Here is a 6,200-nt window from a genome sequence, read left to right as displayed (position 1 = left end):
ACATACTGCCTCATTTCAGATGGTGGAGAACAGTTTCAGGTCCTACATCAGTTTAGCTGACACTTTCCAAATAAAAGTGGTACACTGATTCAAACGAACTTTTCTCAGTGACTCTAATCTTATAATAAGGTCCCTACCAGACCTTTCTACCACCAGGTATGGCTCATACCACTCTTTGTTTCCAAGGAGGGCAGAATTTAGCTTCCTGTTGGGCCCTACTGAAGGAAGAGAAGGGGCATACTACCAACACAACCACATCCCAATCTCTTCTTCTGCTTCATTGTTGCTAAGTGGGTATGTATGTTCAGTTACGCAGTGGATCCAGCTAACACCAGCAATGGAAGAGAGTGGGATGCTCACCAGCCTCAACCTGCATACCTTGTTCAGTCTCCTTGTTGCTGTTGGAGGTTTAAGCTCAACTCCTTGCAGGCATCTACTGACACAGTATTGGAGGGACTGGAAAGAGATAAAGTCTATCAGTGACGAACTCTATCTTGGTAAGTGGGAATAGGTGGAGACTCAGCTTGCAGGTACACATTGATGAAACTATGCTGATGGGCAAATTGGCTCTACCAGACAGAGTATGGAGGACTGCTCCCTGCTTGACCTCAGTAGAGAATTGGAGTTTACCACCTGCTTCTATGAGACTGTGATCAGGTCAGTTGGAAGAGCATTTTCCATTGGATCCACTGAACCACTGAAACCTAGGTGTTTGGTGGCAGTGGAGAAAAGGAGTTTTGTTGGCATTTACATGGAATAGGGTTGTTGTTGTTAAGTGCTGTAAAGTTGGTTCCAACCCCTAGCAACCCTGTATAGGGTTTCTAAGGAGAAGCTGGTGAGCTTGAACTGCTGACCTTGCAGTTCAAATGAATTCGCAGTCTAACGCATTAACCCACAGAGCCACACAGGCATTGTTAAAAAGGATTTCTGTTTTTAGGTCACTGTATTTCAGTTCTCTGACTAAGTGAACAGGTTTTTCTTGAAGTTGTTTTGCTTTGTGCCTGTTGGTGATGTTGATTTGGAAACCTCTGTAGTAGTCTGCTTGGAACATCAAGGAAAAATTACAACAACCAGGGAACTTATTGCCAAGTATTTCCTTAAGTCCCAAGTTCCCTAGGGAGTCCACTATCTTCTCTATATCTTTCACAGACTTTCTATGTTTGTTTCTTGTGCTATATCCATAGTTGCTTAGTATTACATAGAAGGAACTGGGGAAAATGGGTTGCTTCATCTTGGCAGAACCAGAATTTGGTGTGTGCTTTTAACTGACAATTTACATTTCAACAAGCACTGTGTGAGAAGTCATTTTCCTAGGATTCCAATCAGCAAGTTAGGTCGGAACTATTCTCATCATAAGCATTATCTTTTGGGTTTAGCTAGTAGTGAGCTTTAGCAAATTTTCTTACATTTGTTGCTAAAATCAAATTTGGATTTCTTATTATGCAAATTACCTGTTCCCATTCTTATTTTCCTTTGAATTATTTGCACATCCTTTTGAAATATATAAAAGTTCTTTCTTTTATAATATTGATAATAACCTAGAATTTCTTTTTAGCTACTCATATTTTATTTCAAAAAGTGTTTTAAATTTCATACTTTGAAAGTCTACTTTCTTTATTGTCTTGCCTTGCTTTTCTTTCTTTGGTTAAGGAATTCCTTGACCCATGGCATTGCATAATTTCTAGGATTCCTATAGAGCTTACATTGCATGTTTCCTTTTGTGATTTCTCATTGTGTGTTCTTCTGTCAGTCTATGGTACTTTCAATAATGTTTGCTATTGGCATAATTCAAATGCATTGATTCTTCTGAGGTCTTCCTTATTCATTGTCTAACTTTCACATGCATATGTTGTTGTTAAGTGCCATTGAGCAGGTTCTGACTCATAGTGCCTGGCTTAAAAAAATTATTGCTCATATACAATTCAATGAGTTGCTATATACAAATTCAAGCTGAAGCTGAAAAAATTAAAATAAGCCCATGAAAGTTAAAGTACAATTTGAGTGTACTTCACCTGAATTTAGAGACCATCTCAAGAATAGATTTGATGCACTGAACACTAATAACTGAAGGCCAGATGAGTTGTGGAATGACAGTAAGAACATCACACATCAAGAAAGCAAAAGTTTATTAAAAAGACAGGAAAAAAGAGAAGACCAAAATGTCTTTCAGAAGGGACTCTGAAACTTTGAAACTTACTCTTGATTGTAGAGTAGCTAAAGCAAAAGGAAGAAATGATAAATAAAATAACTAAAGAGAAAATTTCAAAGGGTAGTATAATAAAGCAAAATAAAGTGTTGTAATGAAATGTACAAAGACCTGGAGTTAGATAACCAAAATGGAACGCTCTACATTTCTCAAACTATAAGAACTGAAATAAAAAAAACAAGCTTCAGGTGGCAATATTGAAGGATTCTTGCTGTGACACCGTAGGATAAACATTGGACTGTTAATCACAAGGTTGGTGGTTCAAACTCGCCAGTTGCTCCTTGAACACCCTGTACAGGGTCACTATGAGTTGGAACCTACTCAATGGCACTAAATAACATCAATAAGCATGGGTAAGATATTGAATGATATAGAAGCACATTTTACAAGCCAGGTTCCTTTAATTGGAAATGGTACTAGAGCCCATGATTTGTATTTTAAGTGCGATATACTGTGATATCACTGGTTCTAATACTTCTTAGTGATATCACAGTATCACTAATATATGTAGTATGTATGTGTATTTATATGTACAGTAATGCATAAGTAAGGATCCCAATGTGGCAGTATAGATAAGCACTAGACCACAAGGTCATTTTGAACCACAAAGTCAGCATTTCACACCCACCAGTCACCCTTCCGAAATCCTATACTGGGTCACTATGAGTCAAAAGTTACTGGACAACACTTAACAACAACAAAAACAATGCATTAGTATACACATATCTGTTTCAGTATCTATCCATAAATTTATACACTCATGCCAAAGACCAGAAGAATTGTGGGATGACATCATGAACATCATTAAGGAAGAAAACAAAAAGTCATTGAGAAGGCAAGAAAGAAGGAAAATGTCAAAATGGATGTCAGAAGAGACACTGAAATTTGCTCTCCAGCTAGAGAGGCTAAAGCAAATGGAAGAAATGTGGAGGTACAAGAGCTGAACAGAAAATTTCAAAGGTCAGCTCGAGACAATAAAGTCAAATATTACAACAAAATGTACAAAAAAACTGGAGTTTCGTTATTGAAGGATTCTCTGGGCAAATTGTTGAATGATGCAGAAAGCATCAAAAGAAGAAGGAAGGAATACAGAGTCACTGTACCAAAAGGAAATGGTTGATGTTCAACCATTTCAAAGGGTAGCATCTGATCAAGAGCCAATGATACTGAAGGAGGAAGTCCAAGGTGCATTGAAGGAATTGGCAAAGAACAAGGTACCAGGAATTAGTGGAGTAAAAATTGCACTCTTTCAAGAAAGTGAGGTGGCACTGAAAACACTCACTCCTCTATGTCAAGAAATTTGGAAGACAACTATCTGGCCAACTGATTGGAAGAGATCCATATTTGTGCCCATTCCAAAGAGAGGTGACCCAATGGAATACGGAAATCATCGGACACTATCTTTCATATCCCATGTGAGTAAAGTTTTACTAAAGGTAATACAGAAATAGCTGCACCCATATATTGACAGAGAACTTCCAGAGGTTCAAGCCAGATTCAGAAGAGTCTGTGGAACGAAGGATATCATTACAGATGTCTGATGGATCTTTGCTGAAAGCAGAGACTATCAGAAAGATGTTTACCTGTGTTTTATTGATTTCCCAAAGCCTTTCGAATGTGTGGATCATTACAAGCTATGGACAACACTGGGAAGTCTGAGTATTCCAGAACACTTAATTGTGCTCATGAGAAATCTGTCCAGGACCAAGTGGCAGCTGTTCGAATGGAACACAGGAGCACTAAATGGTTTAAAATTAAGAAAGATGTGCAATAGGGTGGTATTCTTTCACCATACTTATTCAACCTGTATGCTGAACAAATAATCTGAGAAGCTGGGTTATATGAAGAAAAACGTGGCATCAGGATTGGAGGAAGACTCATTAACAACCTGTGATATGCAGATGATACAACCTTTCTTGCTGAAAGTGAAGAGGATTTATAATATTTACTGATGAAGATCAAAGAGCACAGCCTTCAGTATGGATTGTATCTCAATGTAAAGAAAATAAAAAACCTTACCACTGGACCAATAACATTCTTATCAATGAAGAAAAGATTGAAGCTGTCAAGGACTTCATTATCCTTGGATCAACTATCAACACTCATGGAAGCAGCAGTCAAGAAATCAAACGACGTACTATATTAGGCAAATGTGTTGCACAAGACCTTTTTAAAGTGTTGAAGAGCAAAGATGTCAGCTTGAGGACTAAGGTGTGCCTGACCCAAGCCATGGTATTTTCAATAACCTCATATGCATGTAAATGCTGGATGGGGAGTAAGGAAGGCTGTAGAAGAATTTGCATTTGAATTATGGTGTTGGAAGAGAGTATTCAAAGTGCCATGGGCTGCCAAAAGAACCAACAGATCTGTGTTGGCAGAAGTGCAGCCAGAGTGCTCCTTGGAGGTCAGGATGGCCAAACTTCATCTCTCATACTTTGGACATATTGTCAGGAGAGACCAGTTTCTGGAGAAGGATATTATGTTTGGTAAGGTGAAGGGTCAGAGAACAAGAGGAAGACCCCCAGTGAGATGCTCAAGCATGGTAACAATCGTGAGATTGGCTCAAGATTAGGTAGTGTTTTGTTCTATTGTGCATAGTGTTGGTACCAACTCGATGGCACCTGACAACAGCAACAGATATGTGGATGCCTCAGCTTATATCAAAAAGACAGTCTGTATGCTATTGTAGTTGTCTTTCTGAAAAACATAGCTTTAAGATTTAAAGAACAACAATGTGACCTTCCTTATTTTTTCTCAAGAAATCATTCTACATTTAATTATTTAATTCTTTACCATATTTAACACTCTATACAATTAAGATATAGACTGGAATGCTTTAAATTTTTTAATCTTTCATTTCTAGATCAGTACTCATGTGGTAACCTCTTAGAAAGAGATTCTTTCCTGAATTTCTCCCTACTCTTCTTATGCACTCAAAATCTGTGGTATGTACCCTTTACATTGGTTCCTATCACATTAATGAATAAGGGTGAGTAAAAAATAAACTGCACTCCAATTATATTAAAATGCCCATCTATGTCCATGGCTGGTGACAACGTTGAGGATGAATGTGCAAAGATTCTGTTGAATAGATGAGTGACAGTAGGTTCCATGGAAAGTCATTTGCAAATCAGCTATGCATTATGAGCAATTGATGGCCTATTCCACAGTCAGACCCAGGTCTTGTTTAGGCTCCATAATGACATGGAGTTTTCCCATTGTCTCTTTGCACAAATGTTGTCATCATTTCTATCACCATGGCGGTATCTTCTAACCACGTACACTTCCTGTTTGTTTTCAGCCTTTGCATTCCAGTCACCAGTAATTATCAATGCATCTTGGTGGCATGTTTGATCAATTTCACATTTCAGACTGAAGAAGTTAGTAAAATTCTTCAATTTCTTCACCAATGACTTTATGGTTGGTGCGTAAATTTGAATAACAGTTGTATTAACTGATCTTCCTTGTAGGTCTATGGGTATTATCCTATCACAGACAACATTAAACTTCAAGATAGATATTTAAATATCTTTTTGTTGATGGATGTGATGCCATTCCTCTTCAATTTGTTGTTCCCAACATATTAAACCATGTGATATTCAGATTCAAAATGACCAATACCAGTCTGTTTCAGCTCACTAATGTCTACTACATAGATGTTTATGTTTTCATTTTATTTTTGAAAACTTCAAATTTTCCTAGATTCATACTTCATACACTTCATGTTCTAATTATTAATGGATATTTGCAGCTGTTTCTCCTCATTTTGGGTTGTGCCCCATAAGCAAATGGAGGTATAGAAAGATTTACTCCATTTGCATCATCACGGTTAGCTCTACTTTGAGGAGGCAGTTCTTTCCAAGTCATATTTTGAGTGCCTTCCCACCAAGTTGGGACACATTGATCTATGTCCATAGGGTCACCTTATTAGGGATTAGGACCTTGGAACTTTACCAACCCTGATCTGGGAAACTTGGAGACTGTCAAATCTTTA

Source organism: Chrysochloris asiatica, unplaced genomic scaffold (genome assembly GCF_000296735.1).
Source record: "Chrysochloris asiatica unplaced genomic scaffold, ChrAsi1.0 scaffold00033, whole genome shotgun sequence".
In the NCBI taxonomy this organism is placed as follows: domain Eukaryota; kingdom Metazoa; phylum Chordata; class Mammalia; order Afrosoricida; family Chrysochloridae; genus Chrysochloris; species Chrysochloris asiatica.
Note: the sequence above shows the minus strand (reverse complement) of the source record.